This window comes from Saccopteryx leptura, chromosome 6, assembly GCF_036850995.1.
Source record: "Saccopteryx leptura isolate mSacLep1 chromosome 6, mSacLep1_pri_phased_curated, whole genome shotgun sequence".
NCBI lineage: Eukaryota > Metazoa > Chordata > Mammalia > Chiroptera > Emballonuridae > Saccopteryx > Saccopteryx leptura.
This window is the reverse complement of record NC_089508.1, coordinates 192,459,094-192,484,299: the sequence shown is the minus strand read 5'-3', so window position 1 is coordinate 192,484,299 and position 25,206 is coordinate 192,459,094. Positions and strand designations below refer to the sequence as shown.

The window sequence follows — 25,206 nt, the reverse complement described above, 5'->3', positions numbered from 1 at the left end:
ACAAGAAGCAGGGATACAGGCAATCTCATTGGCACTCCTCCCCACGCCCAGACGGGCAACAAGCTGGGGATTTTCTCAGCTGGGCTTTAAAGTAGGCTGACCAGGTGGGGAGGGAGGCCCTTGAGGTCTGAGGACAGGTGGAAATAGGAAGGAGTCAGGTCATTTGGTGGCAGTGCCGGTTCCAAGGCACAAGTGCAGTTTTGGAGGCACTCTCGACAGCTGGCAGTGGCACCATGCACTCAGACCAGAAGGATGGAGTGTTTATAATACCCCTTGGTGGACATCAGATAGAACAGTGGTTTTCAACCTCTTTACACCTCGGGGACTGGCAAAAATAGAATTATTTTGGCTACTGCTAAGGCAGAAATCACCCTGAGCCTAAGTGAATTTGACTAAGATCACTGGGTCTGTAATCTTCATACAATATCAGGGTGGTTAACTATTTTTAATTTTTTTTAATTTTATTTATTCATTTTACAGAGGAAAGGGGGAGAGAGAGAGAGAGAGAGAGAGAGAGAGAGAGAGAGAGAGAGGAGAGACAGAGAGAGAGAAGGGGGTAGGAGCTGGAAGCATCAACTCCCATATGTGCCTTGACCAGGCAAGCCCAGGGTTTCGAACCGGCGACCTCAGCATTTCCAGGTCGATGCTTTATCCACTGTGCCACCACAGGTCAGGCAGGGTGGTTAACTATTTTGCAGACCGGCATGAACCTCGGCCCTGCAACTGAAAAACACTGAGATAGAGCAGCTGACAAAGGTTTATGGCCCAGGCTTTTTACCTTATAAGAAGTTTCCAAAGAGGCAAATGCCCGCAGGCCAGTCGTAGTGGTCTGTTTCTCAGGAGGCAGACTGGTACTCCCTGTGCCTGCACTGCTACCCCTCCCTCACAGACAGTTCACACCCTAGAGCCCAAGAGGTAGGCAATTATAATAAAATGAGAAACCATTTCAAAAGAGGTTTGGACTAGAAGCTGTGTTACACAGGTGAGTAGTCTCTCCAGGGCAGGGTCAGTATGACTAGTAATCATGCTTCCTCAAGTGTTAACCTAACAGAAAAAATGTGGGCATGTGTCTTTAAGTTCTTTGATTAGAAAAGGATTTCTTAAGTCTCCAAAAGCATACATTACAAAGGCTAAACAACTGAACTAAGTTTTATTCTAAGAAGGGCACCAGAGACAAAGGTAACAGATGTGTGACTGACTAGAAGATACTTGGAATACTTAAAACTAAAACAAGATTGTCTGACCAGGTGGTGGCGCAGTGGATAGAGCGTCGAGACCCCGAGGTCGCCAGCTTGAGCGCGGGCTCATCTGGTTTGAGCAAAAAGCTCACCAGCTTGGACCCAAGGTCGCTGGCTCCAGCAAGGGGTTACTCGGTCTGCTGAAGGCCCGCTGTCAAGGCACATATGAGAAAGCAATCAATGAACAACTAAGAAGTCACAACGAAAAACTAATAATTTTTTTTTCCTAAATTTTTTTAAAATTTTATTTCTTCATTTTAGAGGGGAGAAAGAGAGAGACAGAGAGGGAGAGAGAGAGGAGAGAGAGACAGAGAGAGGAGATGTGGAGGAGCTGGAAGCATCAACTCCCATATGTGCCTTGACCAGGCAAGCCCAGGGTTTCGAACCGGCGACCTCAGCATTTCCAGGTCGACGCTTTATCCACTGTGCCACCACAGGTCAGGCTAAAAACTAATGATTGATGCTTCTCATCTCTCTTTGTCCCTGTCTATCTCTGCCTCTGTAAAAAAAAAAAAAAAAAATTAAATTAAAAAATAAATAAAAATTAAAACTAAAACAAGATTACCATCTTGAATGTACAAAAAAATAAATTAAATTAAAAATAAATAAATAAATAAATAAAAATTAAAACTAAAACAAGATTACCATCTTGAATGTACAAGAAACTGGTAAAAATCAGGAAGTAAAAAAAGTAATAAATCTGATAGAAAAATGGGTTAAAGATATGAACAGGCAAGTCACAAAAGGGAGATGTGCAACCTCCAAAGTGCCCAGAGAAATGCACATGAAAACACTCCGCACTCCGCAGACTGGCAAAAATCAGGAAGTCGGTGAATGTCAAAGCCTGGTGAGGCTGTGTGTCAAAGGGAACATTTGTGCCCAGCCACCCTCCCAGGGTCACTTCCCCGGGAAAACAGAACACAGGCCCGTGGGGAGGTACTGGGAGTGTACGGCAGCAGAGAGGGCACACTGGTACACAGGAACGGACGCTGAGAGGGAGAGCAGGTCAGAACATTCACACAAAGCAATACAGCAGTATTTTTCAACCAGTCCACAGACCGGTGATTGAGAGCCACTGCAACACAGACAGACTTCCAAAAGGGCTCAAGTAAGACGGGTCTTGACTCCCATGGCATGCCCTGAAATGGAGAGCACGACTGACTGATTTGCAGACTTGGGTTCCAGCCTTCACCAAGACTAAACACACTGCCTGTACACCAGGAGCTCCAACTGCTATCACTGCCCCACCCTCCCCAAGATAAATAGGTGTGGGACGACTAGATTAACCTTTATGTTTGCAAATCAAAATACAAAGTACTGGCCCTGGCCCGTTGACTCAGCAGTAGAGCGTCGGCCTGGCGTGCGGGGGACCCGGGTTCGATTCCCGGCCAGGGCACATAGGAGAAGCGCCCATTTGCTTCTCCACCCCCCCCCTCCTTCCTCTCTGTCTCTCTCTTTCCCTCCCGCAGCCAAGGCTCCATTGGAGCAAAGATGGCCCGGGCGCTGGGGATGGCTCGGGCGCTGGGGATGGCTCTTGGCCTCTGCCCCAGGTGCTAGAGTGGCTCTGGTTGCGGCAGAGCGATGCCCCGGAGGGGCAGAGCATCGCCCCCTGGTGGGCAGAGCATCGCCCCTGGTGGGCGTGCCGGGTGGATCCTGGTCGGGCGCATGCGGGAGTCTGTCTGTCTCTCCCCGTTTCCAGCTTCAGAAAAATACAAAAAAAACCACAAAGAATAAACAAAAAAAAACCCAAAAACAAAGTACTGCCACCAGGGCAGAAGCGGGTGTATTCGGGGGAGTCTTTTTCATCAATGTTTCTATTTTGGTTAGGGTGCCGACAGAACGGGGCTGCACGTGATTCATTTCACAAGGAAATGTGCGTTGGGGATTCATTTCATTGACTTGGTCTAAAAATGACTCAAGTATTAGACTACTTCAAAGAAACTTTGGATAGTTAAAAATCAAGATAGTAAGGATTAGCACATACTCAGAGCAATGGGTTCTGATGACTGTAAGAGGACCTGTGGAATCTGTGATAGTGGGGTACATTTGGCTCCGTAATTTCTTGGACAGCTTTACAGATATTAGGACTTCTAATTTCTTAACTGTCTGGGATGAAATTCTTAGAGTGGAGGGAACATAATTCATTCTTTTCCTGATGTCTCAGTTCTGGTCTTATTCAGCACCCTGAGCTATAACCAGAAAAGCCACTGGAGACTTACCAAGATATGTGGCCAATCAGTCCCTACCCCAAATGTCTCCAGGCCACTGGGCCCCAGGAGTCCTCATGTTTGTTTTGGACAGGCTGCTTCTTCCCTGCTTCTAGGTGACTCCTTTTTGCTGCTGTTTCTGTGCTTGCCCAATGTACTCCCTCTTTTTTCCCCACCTATCTTTGAAGAAGGTGAAGAACAAACTGATCTGAAGGCAAATTGCTAGGGGTCACTATTGCAGCGGGGGACCAGCTACATTACGAGTCTGGTCTGAAGCTCAGGTGTTGTTAGACTCACCATAATTTTTTAGCGAACATGGTATATAAGAAGTTGTCAGTGTGTTTTTACGGAGCCCCTTGTCAAGAAAGCAAAGCTGAAAAAGAAGACATCATAGAGTAGTATCTGGACTGTAACAGCAGCGCACATTTCCTTATGAAATGAATCACGTGCAGCCCGTTCTGTCGGCACCCTCTCACGTGAGGAGGAGGGCCTTGCCCACCCACAAGAAAGCTGAAACGGTCCACAAACGACCCCAGATCATTAGAAACTGCAGTTTAACATGATTCTACTCAAATAATCTCATTATCTCACCTCTTCAAAACAGGGACATTTTTGTAGTCACGTTTGTTTTCTCCTCAGGACTCAAGAAGAATGAAGTTTCCTGAAGCAAACAAGGTAGGTTTAGATTTCATGTGGTAGGTTTGGGAGATGTGGCGTGAGCCTGGCAGAAAGGCAAGGAGCACAGCGAGAGGTGAGCTAGACACCAGATGCGGAAAGCTGTGGCATGTAGCTGGCATTTAAAGACAAGGCCCGGATGAGATCACTTGAAGTGAGTGGGGACAGATGTGCAGGGGCATAGGTCAGAGCCCAAGGGCGCTCCAGGAGTGGTGTGCAGGGCAGACAGGAGGAGGAAACATCTGAGTGGTCAGGTTCTTTAAGGTACTAGGGTGGGTTTCTAAAACGGAAAGATGACAAATGAAAGAGAGTGCAGGGAAAACTGATATGCAACTTCTGTGTTTTGGGCTAGTTAATAACATAATACCTATCTCTCTGCCTGGAGATTGAGACACATTCTACTTGCACTTCTCTCTGGTCAAGTCTTGTAAAATTTGAGATAGAATTTCTGCCATTTTGAGTTCCCAGAGTGATAGGAACCCAAAGTCCTGCTAGTGCAGGGCTTCCTGGAACCAAGAGAGATATAAGTTACTGGCTTAACTTTGAGCCCCATTCAACCACTAGGTAACACTCAGGTAATTCTTGGCTCAAATTTTGTTAATTACTGATGGGTCAGAACTGCAACATTTATATAATGTAAGATCACAAGTTAACAGCAGCTTCCTGGAGCCACAAACTTTGGCTAACCTTACAAAATGGAACCTGTAGGTGGGTGTCCAGTTGCAGTGCAATACTACCTGTCCAGTATTGCTGGTTTTACACAGGTTATCTACATAGTGTGTGTGTGGAAAGAACACAGCCTCCATATAATCATTAAAATTAGTTGTTACAGTTCATTTGACATTGAGACTATTTTTGATATTGAGATTAGATAACTTCTAGAAAACTTGGGAGCAGGGGAACAGGTTCTTGAAGGAGGGGTGGGAGTGGAAAACAGCCTAGCAGAGCATTCAAGTAGGCCAGGGAGAAAAACAATTCTTCACATCATTTTTCTACAGGGGCTGTTTTTCAACAGGCCCTGTATGGTGGCATTTTTTATCATCTTGATAGCCTCCCTGCCAACCCCGCTTGGCCTGCTCTTTCTCCAATGACATTTCCCCCCCCTTCCAGAACTGCACTTTCTGGAGAGGTAGAGGCCACATGGAGGGCTTTCCCTTGCTGGGTCTGCTGTCCTTTCCCTTGAATGTGGCTCCCACTCACTATATGTTGGACCTCTGGGACAATGCAATCTAATTTCCTTCTGCTTCCTGTTCTTGAGACAGACACACACACACACACTCTATTGGGAGGCTTTTATGGCTCATCACACAGGTTACACACATTGAAGAAAAAAATGACATATAGGAAGTTAAGTTTTCAGAAACTCACTTTCTTTTTATAGTAATGGTTTCAGGGCTGGTGAGTGGAAAATCCCACTGGATTTCCTTCTACTTTTATTATTTTTAATGTTTATTTATTGATTTTAGTGAGAGGAAGAGAGAAAGACAGAGAGACAGGAACATCGATCTGTTTCTGTATGTGCCCTGATCGGGGATCAAACTGGCAACCTCTGTTTTGGGAAGATGCTCTAACCCAGGGGTCCCCAAACTACGGCCCGCGAGCCGCATGCGGCCCCCTGAGGCCATTTATCCGGCCCCCGCCGCACTTCTGGAAGGGGCACCTCTTTCATTGGTGGTCAGTGAGAGGAGCATAGTTCCCATTGAAATTCTGGTCAGTTTGTTGATTTAAATTTACTTGTTCTTTATTTTAAATATTGTATTTATTTCAGTTTTGTCTTTTTACTTTAAAATAAGATATATGTAGTGTGCATAGGGATTTGTTCATAGTTTTTTTTTATAGTCCGGCCCTCCAACGGTCTGAGGCACAGTGAACTGGCCCCCTGTGAAAAAAGTTTGGGGACCCCTGCTCTAACCAGTCAATCTATCTGGTCAGGGCTATCAAAAACATCTGATTACAGAGAAATTAACCAATGTAGTATATACTACTATATAGTACCTGCCACTCTGACCCGAAAACATGTGTAATCCCCATCCCAAACTTTTCATTAGTACCTTCATGTTCAAAAACTCAAAGGTAATTTTGGAAGCAGAAGTCAACTAAGGTGTTGTAAATGGGTCCGTAACACAGAATGTTGCAAATGTGACTTTCCTCTCACATTTTTCAAGCTGTCTCTCAGCTTTAATCTGCAGGTCCAATTCTCAGTTTCAGTTACGTGGCCTACTGGGGAAATGGTGTATGCTGGCCATATAAAGAACCCAGCTATAGCCTTTCCTGAGGGCAAGAGTCCAGCCCAGAAAGGGAGAGCTGAATGTCTACCCAACAGGAGCCACTTGTGCCTCCTTTCCATGCCTACATGACTATAAGGCTTACAGTGATTTCTGTGAATACCTGGCACTTGGAGAACTGCCAGAGGGTGTCCTGCTCTGGTGTGTTGCTGGTATCTTTGTTTTCATTTTTAATTATTTCTTTAGAGCAATGGCTCAAAATGATAGCAGACGGACAACAGGCTAAAGCTTCACAAGAAGCCATTTGCCTCTGCCAGCCTCCCCAAGCTCCGCTCTGCTCCCCTCAGGCTGAGCAGGGTGCTGTCTGCTCCCCGGTGAAGGCTGGATAACCTGGAAACACACAGAGGACACAGGTGCTGATACGCAAACAGACTTGGTTTTGGCTCCGCTGTAAGCCCAATTACAACCATTCTTGCTTTATACTATTTTCCAACTGAATCAGACATGCTAAAAAAGACATATTACTTGGCACAGTCTTCACACAACAAAAGATTTCTGGACCAACTGACTACAGGCACTGTGCCTCCACAAGGAAAAGGGAGATATCAGGGAATCAGCTCTTCACCAGCATCACGTATCCGTAACTATTATTACTCTTTGTATTATCTGTACTGCTTTGAGTTGCTGGTTTGATTTTTTTTAAAAAAAAGTGAAAAAAAAAGTGCCTCGCTATAAGAAAAAGAGTCTTTTAAGTTAGGTGACTAAAATTATTATGTAAAATGTATACTAATAGAAAAGGGCTTGGGCAGAGGCTATCAGTTTCTGCACTAGATGGCATTTTAGTCATCTAATATCATGTTTGCTTTAATATATCCTGCTTCTCTTACTATATGCCAGAAACAGGTCCCAGCAAGGTACACATTATATCATATTTAATACTTAGTAAAGTAGGTGATATTTATCATTGGCTCCATTTTATACAGAGGGATAAAGAAGCTGAGTAACCTGCCCAAGGTTCCAGTCTAAATCGGTGAGGTGTTATTTGAAAGCAGGTCATATGACTCCAGAGTCCCAACCTTAGACATTTATTGTATTATTTTCTCAACTCTAAGATTCCATGAATCTTTGATTTAAAAAAAACTTCACTTGTTATTGTTTGGAGATTACAACAGGATGTAGTTTAGATATATATGGATAATTAAAACAATTTTTTGAAATGCATAATCTGGAAAAAAAATAAAGCCAAATACTCCATATGAATGAAGAGCCTATGGAACGGCAGAAGATACAAATGACGTCTAAAAACACTTAAAAATAAATATTTATCCTAACACCCTCCATCACCCACATTAGAAGAGACCTGAACAACAGAGAGACACATGGACGGGCGCTCTCAGAGGAAAGACTGTGAGGTGCCATGAGAAAGCAGCCATCGGCTCCTTTGACGTGTTGTAGAACTATATACCTGAAACCTGTACAATTTTGTTAACCAGTGTTATCCTAATAAATTAAAAACAAAAAAAACACCCAAGCATGGTGACTGACAGTTGCTAAGCAAAAGTGAGAATTCAGTTTGCCCAAGGTTTTAAATAGAAGAAACCAGAAATCTGGAATTTTACATAAAAATCTAGTTTTATATACTGGTAACTAAAATCTTTTTTTTTTAAATATTTATTTATTTATTTACAGAGACAGAGAGAGAGTCAGAGGGATAGACAGGGACAGACAGACAGGAATGGAGAGATGAGAAGCATCAATCATTAGTTTTTCGTTGCGCATTGCGACTGCTTACTTGTTCATTGATTGCTTTCTCATATGTGCCTTGACCGCGGGCCTTAAGCAGACTGAGTAACCCCTTGCTGGAGTTACTCAGGGCTCAAACTGGTGAGCTTTTGCTTCAACCAGATGAGCCCACGCTCAAGCTGGCGACCTTGGGGACTCGAACCTGGGTCTTTCCGCATCCCAGTCCAACGCTCTACCCACTGCACCACCGCCTGGTCAGGCCTAAAATAGTTTTTAATGTTGGTGAGGACTAAACACACATGGCTCTGAGCTGGAGATGGTGTGTGTGTGACCACTGTAGAGCTTCTGGACTCGCACTTTATGGACCGGGTCCAGGACTGGATACAGCTAGGGGTTGTTCACTGGAACCAAGGAAACATCCAGAACCTTGGCTCTTTAGTGTAGGTCTGTTTGCACATACATCCACTGAACTGCTACACTCACCGGATGGTCCTCTTTGTCCTCCCCCGCCCCCCTTTGAAGAGGTATCTAGGTAGTTTTGCTTAGCCACCAAGAGAATATTCCTCTTTTACTTTCCTCCCCCTTCACACCCCTACCCTACCCCCACCCAAAGACAAGTACAAGAGTCCTGGTTACTATGGCTCGGAAAAGACCCCTTTGAAAAGGGCTGTCTTCTTATGAGCAGACGTCGTTGGGGAGTAGTGGCATCTACTCCTCATGACTAACTCACTTGTTCATTCAAAGAAATGCTATGCCAGGTCCTGAGCAAGTGCCAGTTAAAAAGAGACGGACACTACAGTGGGGGACAAGGAAGAAGGTGGTTCAGGTGTTCTAGGTGCTCAGGGGAGGGTTAGGGTGGGGCCTGGGAAGGCTGCACAGAAGAGAGAGGCGGTCTGGCTGAGGCTCTAAGGTTGAGGAAGTGTTGCCCAGAAGAGCGTGGAGGGTGTAGCAAATACAAATGTGGAGATGGGATAGAGCCTGGCTAGCACAGAAACTCAAGGAGTGTGTGGCTGGAACAGGATGCTGGGAGAAGGAACGCATGGCAGGGAGGAGCCTGAAAAGGCCAACCAGAGCCCGAGCCACACATGTAGGGCCTCCTACGAGCACCCTGAGAGCCAGAGGCAGCTACTGGAGGGCTTTACACGGAAGATAATACAGCAGAGTTTGTTCTTTAGGAAGATCGCTTCAGAAGCAGGAATCCAATTAGGAAGCTGTTGTGAAAATCCAGGCAAGAGTGCAGGATGGAAGATGGGATGTGAGAGAGGAGAGGCGGAAGAATGGAGAAGAGGCTGTGGGGAGAAGGGAGGGTGGGGGTCTAGGATGGCAGGTGAGAAGCCAAGGCCCTTCAGGACATGTGGAGCATGTGTCTTTGCTTGGGCACGCTAAGGTGCTGCCCTGGCCAGAGGTGCTTGAGTTTATCTCTCTGTTATTCTATCGCTTGACCTTTGGTCAGAAAATCTACAGAAGTGTTGAAATACCCTGGGCCTTAGCCTAAGAAGCTACAGTTGCCTGACCTGTGGTGGTGCAGTGGGCAGATCATTCAACCTGGAATGCTGAGGTCACCAGTTTGAAATCCTGGGCTTGCCTAGTCAAGGCTCATATGGGAAGCCATATGAACTGGATATGGTGTATCTGTGTGTGTGAACACAAAACAAAGCCAACAGTACAAGTGTTGACAGCAGGTGCAAGAGGTACTGCTCTGAAACAAGGTAAGCCCCACTTGCAGCAGAGCCAGTGAGCCCACTCCCTGTAGCCCTGTCCACACTGCACACATGGCGCAGTCAGCTCCAGACACACTGCCTCAGTCCTGTCTGCCCGGCTCTGTGGCTACCTTAGCTTCAGTGGCACTCTTGGAACACAAATGGCACCCTGGACACCCTGAGAGGCACAGGAGGTAGACAGGCGTACAACTGGGAAGAGTAGCTTTGAACCAGAAAAAGCCAGTCCAATATAAGCCCTGATTCTCTTGGAAGAATGGCACTTCAGGCCTAACAACTGGGAAAGAAATACGGGACTCAAACAGTATGGGATGAGAACTGTGACATACAGAAGACTACCGGCCTTCTTTGGGTCTCAGGTTCATAGTGCTTCCCCTCCAGCCATTGTCCCATGCTACTATTTCAAGCTGACCTTGGGCCTATGACCAGGTGTGTGTTCAGCTGGGGTGCTCCAAAAGAGGACCAGTCAATGCCGGATAGAATCTCATCCCAGGCCCATATTTCTGGTGGTTAGGGGTTATTGTTTCTTTTTTTTTCTTTTTTCTTTTACAGAGACAGAGAGTGAGTCAGAGAGAGGAATAGACAGGGATAGACAGGAACGGAGAGAGATGAGAAGCATCAATCATTAGTTTTTCATTGTGCGTTGCAACACCTTAGTTGTTCATTGCTTGCTTTCTCATATGTGCCTTGACCGTGGGCCTTCAGCAGACCGAGTAACCCCTTGCTGGAGCAAGCGACCTTGGGTTCAAGCTGGTGGGCTTTTTTGCTCAAACTAGATGAGCCGCGCTCAAGCTGGTGACCTCGGGGTCTCGAACCTGGGTCTTCCACATCCCAGTCCGACACTCTATCCACTGCGCCACCGCCTAGTCAGGCGGGTTATTGTTTCTTTCTTTTTTTTTTTTTTGTATTTTTCTGAAGCTGGAAACGGGTAGAGACAGACAGACTCCCGCATGCGCCCGACCGGGATCCACCCGGCACGCCCACCAGGGAGCGATGCTCTGCCCACCAGGGGGCGATGCTCTGCCCCTCCGGGGCGTTGTTCTGTCGTGACCAGAGTCACTCTAGTGCCCGGGGCAGAGGCCAAGGAGCCATCCCCAGCGCCCGGGCCATCCTTGCTCCAATGGAGCCTCGCTGCGGGAGGGGAAGGAGAGGGGGAGGGCTGGAGAAGCAGATGGGCGCTTCTCCTGTGTGCCCTGGCCGGGAATCGAACCCGGGACCCCTGCACACCAGGCCGACGCTCTACCACTGAGCCAACCAGCCAGGGCCGGGTTATTGTTTCTTAAAAACAAAAACAAAACGAACCAAACCGTATTAAATGACTGTCTTAAATCTAATTAGTGGCCTAATTTAAATAAAACACCACTGCAGAAAACACATGTGCATGCATACATGGACTTCCCACCCATTTTTAGGGCACACCAACATAGTTTATATAGTGTGGAAATTATTTTATTTTGTACTGCATTATTTCTAAACTGTCAAGGTGTTCATTTCAGAGCAAAGATGTGTTACTTAGAGACTGCTGAAAACACACTGCCACGCGTCAATCAAGGGGTCACTAATTATCCTGTTTCCCCTTGCCTCTGAACTCTAAGGCAAGGCAGAGCCTCCTACATTCACTAAAGGTGAGCTAAGTTCTACCCACTGCAGGATGTGATTGCTAATGACATATTTGCATTCTTTTACATTCTTGAGATTCCTCTAAGCTTTCTACTATAAAGGAGGGGGGAAAAAAAGGGAAATCTCTTTATAAATATAACAAAAGAGAATGAAATATAAGGTCCAGCCCATGATTCAAAGGCCCATTATAGGTTTTGGTAGATTGTAGTAATAGCAAGCACTCATAAAGACATTGTTCTAAGCTAGCAATCAATCAATCATAGCTATACTTAGGATCCTCAATTTAGAAAGAAATTACTAAGAATCAAGTCTGCTGACCTGTGGTGGCGCAGTGGATAAAGCGTTGACCTGGAAATGCTGAGGTCGCCGGTTCGAAACCCTGGGCTTGCCTGGTCAAGGCACATATGGGAGTTGATGCTTCCAGCTCCTCCCCCTTCTCTCTCTCCTCTCTCTCCTCTCTCTCTCTCTCTCTCTCTCTCTCTCTCTCTCTCTCTCGCCCTCTCTCTCTCTCCTCTCTAAAAATGAATTAAAAAAAAAAAAGAATCAAGTCTTGAATCTGGCCATTCAATTGCTAATACTAGGGGTTCTGAGCCAAACAGCTTAATACTGTTCCGGCATTTGCCCCCAGTCCTGGGAGTGCTGCTCAGGATCTCCCAGGACTCTGCCCAGGGGGTAGGCCCGGTCATACATGCAGAGATCATTAAGGTTACTGAATCAGGACCTAGTAAAAACCAGGGCAAGAGGATATGGAATGTGAAAGAGTTGGGTAAACGATTTCTTGTTCTTTTCACAGTTCCTATAGGGGCCAGTGGGTTCCTCTTTTTCATACAAAGGCACACAGCCCCATGCTCACCCTTAATGCAAGATCACTTATGACTATCAGGTCATCAGATTCTGCAACTGTTTTTCTATACACAACTGTGATTTCCACCTTCCACACAACTCCTGTCCTGATCTCGGGGTTGCTGGAGTTTCCTCTCAGTTCAGAGATGAGCACTCCAGGGTGGGCTTGCTTGGGAACTGGCAAGTACGCTAGTAAAAGCAGAATTCTACTCTTATTTGTGAGGCTCTGGGGCCCTCTGCTGGCTGCTTGCTGCAACTGTTACCTTCTCACTCTAGACCAGTGGTAGTCAACCTGGTCCTTACCGCCCACTAGTGGGCGTTCCAGCTTTCATGGTGGGCAGTAGCAGAGCAACCAAAGTATAAATAAAAAGAGAGATTTAACTATAGGAAGTTGTTTTATAAAGATTTATTCTGCCAAACTTAGCAAAAATCCGACATAAAGTACTTGGTAAGTAATTATTATATGCTTTAACTTGCTGTAACTCTGCTTTATAAATTTGTCACCTTTAGTCACTTTTGTAGCATTCTTTAGAAGATTCTTGGGTCCACCACCCTTTGAAGCTACACAAATCCTAGCTCAGGTCTGAACTTGCTTTTGAGCTTGGTCTTTTCTTTTCCTGTTCTGTATCTGTTTTCCACTGGTAGAATCAGGATTGAGGAGTGGTGTTTGAGATACAAAAGTGGGCGGTAGGTATAAAAAGGTTGACTACCCCTGCTCTAGACCCACGAGAAAACTGCACTTTCCTTGTTGTAAAATCTGTATTGTACCTGAGTTGTGTGCTGTTATTCAGATGCACTGATGAGCCAGCTCTGCCATTACCTGCACTCAAATGTTTCTTGTTACCACACCTAATGTAAAAACATATCTTTCTTGTCAGGAAATCTATTATTATTTGGGGCCAGAATCTAAATTCTAATCTTGTTTTATTTTCCATCATTTATGGAAGTGCCCATCTGCTTCTCCACCCTTCCCCCTCTCCTTCCTCTCTGTCTCTCTCTTCCCCTCCCGCAGCAGGGGTAGTCACCTTTTTATACCTACCACCCACTTTTGTATCTCTGTTAGTAGTAAAATTTTCTAACCGCCCACCAGTTCCACAGTCATGGTGATTTATAAAGTAGGGAAGTAACTTTACTTTATAAAATTTATAAAGCAGAGTTACAGCAAGTTAAAGCATATAATAATAATTGCTTACCAAGTATTTTATGTCAGATTTTCACTAAGTTTGGCAGAATAAATCTTTATAAAACAACTTACTCTAGTTCAATCTATCTTTTTATTTATACTTTGGTTGCTCTGCTACCACCCACCATGAAAGCTGGAACGCCCACTAGTGGGCAGTAGGTCCAGGTTGACTACCACTGATGTAGAGTATTTTTTTTTGTATATTTCTGAAGTTAGAAACGGGGAGGCAGTCAGACAGACTCCTGCATGCGCCCGACCGGGATCCACCCGGCATGCCCACCAGGGAGTGATGCTCTGCCCATCTGGGGCGTTGCTCTATTGCAACCAGAGCCATTCTAGCGCCTGAGGCAGAGGCCATAGAGCCATCCCCAGCGCCCGGGCCAACTTTGCTCCAATGGAGCCTTGGCTGCGGGAGGGGAAGAGAGAGACAGAGAGGAAGGAGAGGGGGAAGGGTGGAGAAGCAGATGGGCGCTTCTGTGTGCCCTGGCCGGGAATCGAACCCGGGAATCCTGCACGCCAGGCTGACACTCTACCACTGAGCCAATCGGCCAGGGCCGATGTAGAGTATTTTTAAGGGGGGTGTGTATGCGAATAAACACCTACCATTAGTTTTTTTACTGGGGGAAAAAACCCATCCTTGGCTTCAAACAAGTGTCACATTGTATAGCTATAGAGAAATGACTGGATTACCATGTCTCCAATAGCTTCTTAACTTCTGGGAAGAAAATCACTAGCCCTGTTCTGGCACACATCACTCTCTAGCTAATTCCAAGGGTTGTCTCAAAGCTCGAGGGTCAGGCAGGACTCTAAGCACCAAGGACAGGTGTCCTCCTCCCTCCTTTAGCTACTGATTGACCACGTCAGAACATTTCTCTGTCCTTCTCACTTAGAAGTCACTTGAGTGTCAATGACAAATCCTGCACCTCAACTTGGGACAATTTTCTGTCTGGCACACTGGCCCATGCCTCACTGGTCATAGCTTACCTATGACACAGACAGCACTGGTCAACTCTGACACTTAGGTCACAGAGTCCAATCAAACGCCACTCCTCAATCCTGATTCTACCAGTGGAAAACAGATACAGAACAGGAACAGAAAAGACCAAGCTCAAAAGCAAGTTCAGACCTGAGATAGGATTTGTGTAACCTCAAAGGGTGGTGGACCCAAGAATCTTCTAAAGAATGCTACAAGTCTGCCCTGGCCGGTTGGCTCAGCGGTAGAGCATCGGCCTAGCGTGCGGAGGACCCGGGTTCGATTCCCGGCCAGGGCACACAGGAGAAGCGCCCATTTGCTTCTCCACCCCTCCGCCGTGCTTTCCTCTCTGTCTCTCCTCCCCTCCCGCAGCCAAGGCTCCATTGGAGCAAAGATGGCCCGGGCGCTGGGGATGGCTCTGTGGCCTCTGCCTCAGGTGCTAGAGTGGCTCTGGTCGCAACATGGCGACGCCCAGGATGGGCAGAGCATTGCCCCCTGGTGGGCAGAGCGTCGCCCCATGGTGGGCGTGCGGGGTGGATCCCGGTTAAGCGCATGCGGGAGTCTGTCTGACTGTCTCTCCCTGTTTCCAGCTTCAGAAAAATGAAAAAAAAAAAAAAAAAAAAAAAAAAGAATGCTACAAGTGACCAAAGGTGACAAACTCTGAGGCAACAGCAACCTAAGTGCCTTGATGGAACATATACTTGCACACTCATGATGATGATGGCTTCACAGGCACATCTGTTAGCTCTGGTTCTTCTCATGCTGTTTCTTCACCTCAGCAGCTGCTCTCCTCATGGCAGAGCTAGTCAAGAAATGCCTGCACTTGAAATACCAGCAAATGTCCATGTGGAGAAGGCCAACTGAGACCACAGTGGGTGCCATGCTGCCAGGACAAACTGTGTTTGTGTATTTTTCCCCTTTCTTAAATTGCAAAGCAGTCAGATTCTGTACCTATGTGCTGATCCACATTTGATTCTGCTCAAATCTGAACTGTAAAAACTCCTATTTTGTTTGATTCCTTTGGAATCATCACAAATGAGCCCTTCACAGGAGCCAGTGTCCCTCTAGAAGGGCAGCTGGCCATGCAGCATGTGTTACTGTTCAACCTGGGGCTAAAGAACAGGCAGCATTTTTCCTTTTAAAGTAATCAGCATGTACTGGAGGAAAAATAACCATGTGAAACCCTTTGGAAGGGAATTTGGAATTGTTTGGAGATTCTTTGAAAAATGTGATTATCTTGGACCCTGGAGTCCTACTCTAGGGATCTATCCTCAGGAATAACTCTACAAAAGAAAAGGCTTTATGTAGAAAAGCTGTGCACTATATTATTTGCAGCAGCAAAAAAGGAAAACACCCTACATTTACAACTCAGGGGTGTATGTCATTTTATCTGTTTGATAAAATGACAGTCATGTATGATAGAGGTTTACAAACTGTTTAAGAATGCAGAAGGGGCCCTGGCCGGTTGGCTCAGCAGTAGAGTGTTGGCCTGGCGTGCGGGGGACCCGGGTTTGATTCCTGGCCAGGGCACATAGGAGAAGCGCCCATTTGCTTCTCCAACCCCCCCCCCCCTTCCTCTCTGTCTCTCTCTTCCCCTCCCGCAACCAAGGCTCCATTGGAGCAAAGATGGCCCGGGCGCTGGGGATGGCTCCTTGGCCTCTGCCCCAGGCACTAGAGTGGCTCTGGTCGCAGCAGAGCGACGCCCCGGAGGGGCAGAGCATCGCCCCCTGGTGGGCAGAGCGTCGCCCCTGGTGGGCGTGCTGGGTGGATCCCGGTCGGGCGCATGCGGGAGTCTGTCTGACTATCTCTCCCCGTTTCCAGCTTCAGAAAAATACAAAAAAAAAAAAAAAAAAAATGCAGAAGGCACTTGCATCATGCTGAGAAAACTAACCAACCAACCACCCAACCCACCCACCCATCAACCAACCAACCAACCAACCAACCAAAAACAGGGCACAACATTGTCCACATGGAATTACAATCATATGGCAAAAACCAAATGCCAGACCACAAGCTAAAGCTGCAGCATCACATGGAGGTAGAAGGAGCAGGGGACAGGGGACCAGAGGAATCTGTGTGACCCTAGGTAAATCATGCCCTCTGCTCCCTCATCAATAAAAATGGGGAAAACAAGAACCTGATAGGATTTCTGTAACAATAAATGGGAAATGTATGTGCTAAATAAATGACAGCAGTGACTGAGAGATGGGCAGTGCTGCCACAGTCCGCACTATACCTAAGGTAGGTGCCAGAGGCACATGGGCATCGTGATCTTAACCATTTCACTAGAACTTTCCAGACACGCTGGCCTCAATTCTGGCCCTGCAATTCTTAGGTGTGTAAACAAGTACATAAACCTGACTCCCAGTGCTTCCGTCTGGTAAAATGGGGATAATGCCACTGCCTCTTTTAGGATCACTGTACTCTAGGACAGGGAATAGTTTTTAAAGGGCTTGGCACAGTAGCAGATAATCAACGAGTCATGCAACTACTATGGGGGGTGAGGCAGCAGTTAGATCAATGTCTTGGGATAAAATTGGAAAAAGCTCATGATGAACTGAGCAGACTTTACAGCCTGGTTACTCTGTCCATTGTCAGGGATAAAAGACAAGATTTTTCAGCTTCATTCTAGATGACAATGGGGGTAGCATTTGTTTAAAGAAATACCGTTAACATTATGTACGATGATAGGATAAGGTATATATTGTAAGGAGGCTGGCCATGGCTGACTTATAAGGCCTAGATCAAGTAGATGGTGATGTGTAAAGAACAAAGGGCAGAAAAGCAATTCCATCTTGTCAGTAGCTGGCACTGATCCGTGATGGCTGAACATGAGTTGACATTAGCTGGGCTTTCTAAGCTGAGCCCCTGCATTAAAAAAGAAAAAAAGAAGAAAAAAAAAGAAAGAAAAAAAAAATCCTGAGGTTCAAATTACTGCCAGATTTTGTTATCTCTGACCTTCTCCACAGAGCACCAGCCACCACTCCCACTGTTTGATGCCTGGGGCTTCTGGGAATGCAAGTCCAGAAGCCTGACTATGTCCATGGCACTGAAAATTACCCCGAGTGGTCCTGTGAGTTCCTAGTTCCACTCAGGGCCAAGTGCCTGTGCCCTAGCTGCTGAGCAGCAGGGGACAAAGAGGACTCATACAGTAACAGCGCTTTCAGTGGGCACCTCACAAACAGGAAGTAAAAGAAAATCTTTACTTCTATAGGGTACCATCCTCCAGCAAATAAAGTAACATGCCTCCATTTTTATTATTTATTTATTTAATAGAGGGGAGAGAGAGAGTGTGTGAGACAGAGAGAGAGAGAAAGAGAGAGAGAAGGTGGGGAGAAACAGGAAGCATCAACTCCCATATGTGCCTTGACGAGGCAAGCCCTGGGTTTTGAACTGGTGACCTCAGCATTCCAGGTCCACACTTTATCCACTGTGCCACCATGGGCCAGGCCTCCCTTTTTTTTTTTTGAGGTGGCTAAAGGAGGGGTCAAGAAAACACCAGATTTATTTCCCCACAAGGCCTGGGGACTGCTGGTGATGAGCTGTATACTGTGGGAAGCCAGCCTCTGCTGGCCAGGCCTCTGCTTCCCCTCGATCCTGCCACCTTTGCCACTGGCTGTGCATTCCACTCTTACAAGGAGCCAGATCCCTGCAGAAAGAGGGGTGAGCAACTAGCTGCCAGGCTCTGGCTGTAGGAACCTGGTGAGTTTCGCATGATCACCCACAGCAGATGTGTGGGCACAGCGGTGGCTTTGCTGGTGGTGGTAGCCCAGATGGAAAGGAACACAGAAAACTTGAAGTCACTTCCTACTATTTGCCCCACAGGCTTCCTGACCTCCACCTGCAGAACTAAGTGGATAAACGTGATTAATGTTAGGACTGATGGACTCCCACATGCCCCTGTCTGAACTCCGAGCTCTTTTGAGGGCCTGTGCCTCTTCCTCTGCTCCACACAGGACACCAGAGTTGAAGGACTCAGGATGCAAGAGAGGATTTTCAGGTCTCTGGAGAGCCGGGCTGTAGAAATTGTTCCGTCACCTTATTTTCTCAGGTGCTAAGGGATGCACACTAACTGCTACGACTTTGAAAACACAGCAAGCTACAAGATGAACTCCACAGGACAAATTCGATTACCTTTCCGCTTTCCTCCCCAAATGGAAAGGACAAAGTGATGAGCTGAAAATAGGAAGGGAGGGGGTATGGCAGGGAGGGAAGTAGAACCAAAAGCTGAACCTGACAGAAGTCATGGTTTAACCCCTCTCCTTTCACAGTCACATCCAAATGGCAAGTCACCAAGGCTGCAAACATCTACCTCAGGAGTAATTAAATCAGATTAATCTCAGGAAAAGAGCTTTAATATTCAAAGCCCCATTAATCCTCATGCTTCGTAATTAAATATGTATGTTAAGAAGGCTTAGACAAAAGCAAAACATTTTCAAAATGTGAATTCTTTACATTTATAGCAGTATAATATATTCTAGGTACTAATCTTATAGAAAACTATGCAAAAAATTCAGTGAAGCACACACTGTAAAAACAGAGCAGGAAGAATGTAGATACAATCTCAGTCCACACTGAGCTTCAGAAAAATGTGCCTCGATAAACATCTTCCCTTTCAGGCTCCTCGTTATTTACCCATGATAGTCTCCGCTTAGTCTGACTCTCCCCCATCTTCACCCTTGCGGGTCCTCCCATGGCCTCTTGGAAAGTCCTTTGTTCCTACTGTCCTGGGTTAGTTTTGTGTCACCTTCTGGGGATAATCTCTTTAATAATCAACCATTACAGACTAGTCACCTCAACATACTGTGCATCTCAGAGGCCCCACCTCACAAAACCCCGAAAGGGAGCTGGAACAGGAATCAGCATGTCCATTTTTCTGACAAGGAAGTCTGGTGAAGGTCACACAAAGCAAGCAGATTAGAGTCTATTGTTATCAACTCTCTGATTAAGTGCTATTGGTTCCAACTATCAGTACATTCAAGATAGGCTGTCAGAACGCAGGCCAGATCACCTACAAAATGGGCTCTCATGATTTGTCTAAATTGCTTGGCACTGTTAGAACTACTTTTTAAAGAACTATTTCTTTAAAAATAATGGTTGGTGTTATGAATCAAATGTTTGTGTCTCCCCCAAATTTCTATGTTGAAATGCACTAATGTGATGGCACTAGGAGGTAAGGAATTCATGAATGGGACTCATTGTAAGAAGTTCTCTCTGCTCACAGCCATGTGAGGAGACAGAGGGAAGGTGGCTACCTGCAAACCAGTAGAGTGGCCCTCAACAGAAATGAATCTGCTCACACCTTGATTTTGGACTTCTCAGCCTCCAGACTGTCAGAAATAAATGTTTGTTGTTCAGGCCAGCCAGTCTATGGTAATTTGTTATAGAAGCCTGAGCTAAGAAAGACTACAGGGTTTGGGAAATTTGTCAACAAAGCTTTCTAAGGTAAGTGATGGAATTTTACCTATAGAAGATCTTAAAAGATAAAAGCAGAAGCCCTGATTATTCCAACTGGATTCATTACCATGTGAGGAATACCAGATTCAAAAACAAAACCTAGAAAGTAAGGGACAGGTGGAGTTTTTAGAAACTAGAGTCTACTCATATCTAATTTCTGGACAAAGGATTCTCATATTGATACCTGTGGATCTAAACAGCATCTTGTTTCTTTTAGGTCCAAAAGTCTGTGATGTTCCTCTTCCCCTTGAAAGATCTGAGGTAAGTAGATCTCATTCCAGAGGAGAAAACCAAAGTAGAGAAATTAAAAGCCCCCAAATGAGGAGAAATCAAGAATAATAAAAACATTCAACTTTTGTTTACTCCCCAAGTCCTAGGGGAGAGAGAATATAAATGAACCCATCCACATTTTCAAGGGCCTTTTGTTTCCTTCAATCTTCAGATAACTCAGGTATGGAGGTATCTTTATACCCATTTCACAGATGATGAAACCAAGTTATTAAGAAACTGAATGACTTGATTAGATCACACAGGTTTTGCCCCAAATTCTTATCGTACCTCAGTGAAGATCCTATCACAGTGTTTTGCAACCACAAGTCCATAACCAACCGGTGATGGCCCACCAGAAATTTCTTGCTGGTCTCTGAAAGAGTTAACCACCCCGCCTGACCTGTGGTGGAGCACTGGAATGCTGAGGTCTCCGGTTCGAAACGCTGGGCTTGCCTGGTCAAGGCACATACAGGAAGCAACTACTATGAGTTGATACTTCCCACTTCTCCCCATCCCACCCTGTAAAAATCAATAAATAATATCTAAAAAAAAAGTTAACCACCCTGATGCTGGATAAAGGTTATAGACTCAAATGATCTTAGTCAAATTTGCTTATGCTCAGGGTGACTGCCACTTATCAGCCTGTGTCATCCATGAAAATACTACTGAGGTTGTCTCAGATATCTGGAAATTGTAGGCTTGTGCAAACAACCTTTCGCACTGTGCAGAGCATTTACAAATCACGCACAATCGACAGAAAGTATTCAGACAAACTTATGTCATATTCAATGCATCCTACATGTAGAGTTCGGAAATCAAGCACCAGCTTGTACCGTGTTGCACTGTTATGAGCAGTAAGATAACACTTTATTTGTTGCATGTTACTGTTTCTGGCCAGCTAGGTCACTGGTCCCCAAGTGTAAAAAGGCTGAAAACCACTGTCTTATCATACTTTTTCCTCTGTATTCTATCAGGAAAAAATCCCCAGCTGTTCTGACAATTTTACTTATATCTGATGTTAAATTCTGGGGCTTTTGGAAATGAAACTAAAGATGTGATTAAACCAATAAAAAAATCACAAGAATTAGTTCAATGAACAAAATCTTTGAGTTCTGTGTACTGACTATTTCCTAATTGAGAAAAACACTTATTTTAATATGAAAGTTTCTTCCTAATGACTTTCACTTACTTCTACACAATTATAAATAGATGCTAACACAATGAGGTTTTTTGTTTCTTTGTTTTTAACACTACTCTAGGTTTTACAGATGGAGGGTACACTTCAGTTCAAATGAATAAAATGGAATTTTACTATCTAAAAAACTGTGAAACTCTATCAACCTTTCTGGAACAGTCAAAAGAATATTATATGCTTCAAGCCTGAACTCCTATCACTGGTCAACAAGGACACCAGGCTTCACTTTGCTGTTAATAGCACAGAATTGTGGCCTGACCAGGTGGTGGCGCAGTGGATAGAGCGTCAGACTGGGATGCGGAGGACCCAGGTTAGAGACCCTGAGGTTGCCAGCTTGAGTGCGGGCTCATCTGGTTTGAGCAAAAGCTCACCAGCTTGGACCCAAGGTTGCTGGCTCGAGCAAGAGGTTACTAGGTCTATTGTGTCGTCCCCCCCCCCCCCCCCGGTCAAGGCACATATGAGAAAGCAATCAATGAACAACTAAGGTGCCTCAACGAAAAATTGATGTTCCTCATCTCTCTCCGTTCCTGTCTGTCTATCCCTCTCTCTGTCTCTGTCAAAAAAAAGCACAGAATTGTGTAAAATTAAAAAGTATTTCTAGCAATGGCTAGTCTTTTTCCAATTAATTTTGACGTACTTCGACCTGGGCGATTCACCCTTCCTTATGTAACCTGGTGGTTCCCTGCCACCAGGAGGCCACCATGTTGATGCCAAACTTAGTGCAGACACTCAATCAGCATAGCATACTACAGCCTAGAACTCCTGGGCTCACCTGAGACTACTGGTGTAAACCTCCATGCCTGCCTTCTTTCAATTATTTTTAAATTAAGAGAGAAAGTAGAGTAAAAAGCTATAAAAAATATATAAGCAGACAGTAAATGAAGTAGAATGCTAAAACCTGGATTCCCATCCTGGAGTTGTTAGTTTTTTGCTGTTTTTTCTCATCTCTGTAGATATTAGTGAAAGAAAAAAGATATATGTACATACTAAGAAAGGCAAACAGGTATAAAGAAAGCTCCCTTCGCCTGACCTGTGGTGGCGCAGTGGATAAAGCGTCGACCTGAAATTCTGAGGTCGCCGGTTCAAAACCCTGGTTTCCCTAGTCAAGGCACATATGGGAGTTAATGCTTCCTGCTCCTCCCCCCTTTCTCTCTCTCTCTCTCTCTCTCTCTCTCTTTCTCTCTCCTCTCTAAAATGAATAATAAAAAAAAGTCTAAAAAAAAAAAAAGAAAAAAAGAAAGCTCCCTTCTCCTTTCGAGACTTCCTTTTGCAGTTTGTTTCATTCCAGAAAACTATACATATTTAACAGAGAAATCTTTTACATTTATATTCAAGGAGCCAAAAGCTCACACTGTACCCACTATACCTCACTTTTACTCGACAGTGCATTTCTGACAGAGTTCTTGATCAGTAACTACAGGTCTGTCTTCCTTTTTTGGAATGGGTTATGTGAAATTTTCTAGGTGACTTTCTGGCACTGGGCAATTCTCAATTTATATATTTTGCTTTTTTATTAATAAAAGCATTGCTTTCAATAAAATATGACACAAGCTCTTAATAACAGTTAACATTATACAGATCACTGTGCTTTTATTTATTTATTTGGGGGGGGGGACAGAGAGACAGAAAGGGAGAGAGATGAGAAGCATCAACACATTGTTGCAGGACCTTAGTTGTTCATCGACTGCTCTCTCATATGTGCCTTGACTGGGGGCGGCGGGGGGGGGGGGGGGGCTCCAGCTGAGCCAGTGACCCCTTGCTCAAGCCAGCAACCCTGGGCTCAGGCCAGCAACCTTGAGCTTCAAGCCAGTGACACACACTCAAGCCTGTGAACCAGTGCTCAAACTGGCGACTTTGGGATTTTTAATCTGGGTCCTCAGTGTCCCAAGCTGATGCTCTATCCACTGAGACACTGTCTTTTTTAAAGTAAAATTCAAGAGATCCTGAACTCAAATATTAAGAGCGAAAAGGAAAAAAAAAAAAAAAGCACCTGCCCTTCCCACACAGCAGCCTTCAGCATCACGCTGGTGTCTGAGACACAGGGAAAGTGACAGATTTACTTTCAGTTTTGAAAACCATGACTCACCCTGAAACCCTCTCTTCTCTCTACTATGGCTACATTAATAGTATGAAAAAAGAAAAAAGAAAGCAAAAGAAAAGTAGAACATCTCAAGACCAGGAGGCAGGGCACCTAGAAACGCATAACCTCTGGGTTCTGTTGTCAAGTGATCAATAATCTGTCACTTTCACAAAGCTGTTTTCTTTATAAATTTTATTTGACTGATTTTAGAGAGAGAGGAAGGTGGAGGGGGGGAGAGAAAGAAAGAAATATCGATTTGTTGTTCCACTCATTTATGCATTCACTGGTTCTCATGTCTTACTGGGATTAAACCTGTAGCCTTGGCATATCAGGACGCTAACCAACTGAGCTTCTGGGCCAGGGCACAAAGAAAATGCTAAGCTTTCTGTGCACTTAAACAGTCTTTCTTGCTTTTCAACAATTAAAAAAATATTATTTTAAAGTAGTTTTCCTTTTCTCCCAGACTTTCCGCAAGTAAAGTCCTAAAGCAAAAGAAATCTAGTTTCAGGGTTGTAATTCCAAGATAGTAGACATAAATAAAATAATTTAGATATTCAGAGTTCAAGAAAAGGGTACAGAGTTCAGCTATGTTTTTTTTTTTTACTCAATTCTTGCTGTGGGAAGAAGTGCCCTAACCTCTCACAGGAACCATCATACCACCAGCTCACACTGGCATGTCAACCTGTGTCTTTCACATACGTACATGGTTGACATGGAGTTGGGACTTGGGGGTGTGAGAAGACTTAGCTAACAGATGAGCAGATTCAGACCTGGAGGTGAAGGGCCAATCCAAGCCCACAGCTGAGTGCAGACCCCTGCCCTTTCCCTGCAGTTTCCTTTCGGCTCACACGGCCAGTACAAAGAACCTGTTTCAAAGGGCTTGTTTTTCCAGAACAGGAATTCCGGATGTCCGTAAGTTCTGATAGAAACAAATCCCCTTCTCTGACCTGTGCACAGACTTGAGCCTGAGGTGACCAATGGGAAACAGAACCCCCCTCACACTAGCGGGGGCTCTACTGGGTGTCTCTCTGGTGAAGGCCCACCACCACCCTGAACAAAAAAAGCACAGACACCAAGCAATTTGCCCAACAGCAGTATTTTATTGTTATGACACTGTCTCGTGACCCACTTTACTCCCCTCTCCTCACTTTTCAGTTATAAGCAGTAATTAGGAATGTCAGTGTTCTGGCTAGATTGCTCCAGGCCCATTAATGATTCAAGAGCAGGAACAGGATGAATGCATAAGTGTACAACAGAGGTTTCAAGGTTAAAAGCAGTAGTGGAGAGAGCTAGTGTGTGTGTGTGTGTGTGTGTGTGTGAGAGAGAGAGAGAGAGAGAGAGAGAGAGAGAGAGAGAGAGGAAAGAGAGTTTTAAATCTGCTTTTTAAACTGGCCAGTTTTCCTTAGGGGCAATATGTATGGCAAAACACAACTTCTTAGTGTCCTTGATCAAGCTAAGGGCAGTTTCTTCTCTCTTCTGGACACGTGTCTCTGGCCACCTGGCAGGGAATGTGTCAGCGCTAAGTCTCCTGGAGAGTTCCTAGTGTATGAAATTGAGGTCAGAGGAAATTATACCGGTATCTTTCAAACATATTTTCGATGTTTTAAATGACTTCTCTTATAAAAGGCAATGCCTGCTTGTTCAGCAGAACTGGTACCTTCCCACACTTACTGCTTTTACAGGAAGGTCAAGACAAGTGATGCAGAACAGGCCCTGGGTTTGGCAACCAGGCACTCCTTTAGTGGAGGAGCAGAACACTATGTTGTTTTAATTGCTTCC

At 45.2% G+C, this 25,206-nt stretch overlaps 2 protein-coding genes across 5 annotated transcripts in view; both read right to left on the bottom strand.

The window, feature by feature from the left end:
- Nucleotides 1-25,206, bottom strand: part of RNF216 (ring finger protein 216) — a 177,193-nt gene that overhangs the window by 51,804 nt on the left and 100,183 nt on the right. The gene's annotated exons all lie outside the window — the stretch shown is intronic.
- The window catches only part of LOC136376342 (putative postmeiotic segregation increased 2-like protein 3), a 182,649-nt gene continuing 160,325 nt past the window's right edge, over nucleotides 2,883-25,206 (bottom strand). Inside the window, exon 7 of the transcript XR_010746169.1 lies at nucleotides 2,883-2,937. The gene's annotated coding sequence lies outside the window, so the exon portion shown is untranslated. The remainder of the gene's footprint in view (nucleotides 2,938-25,206) is intronic.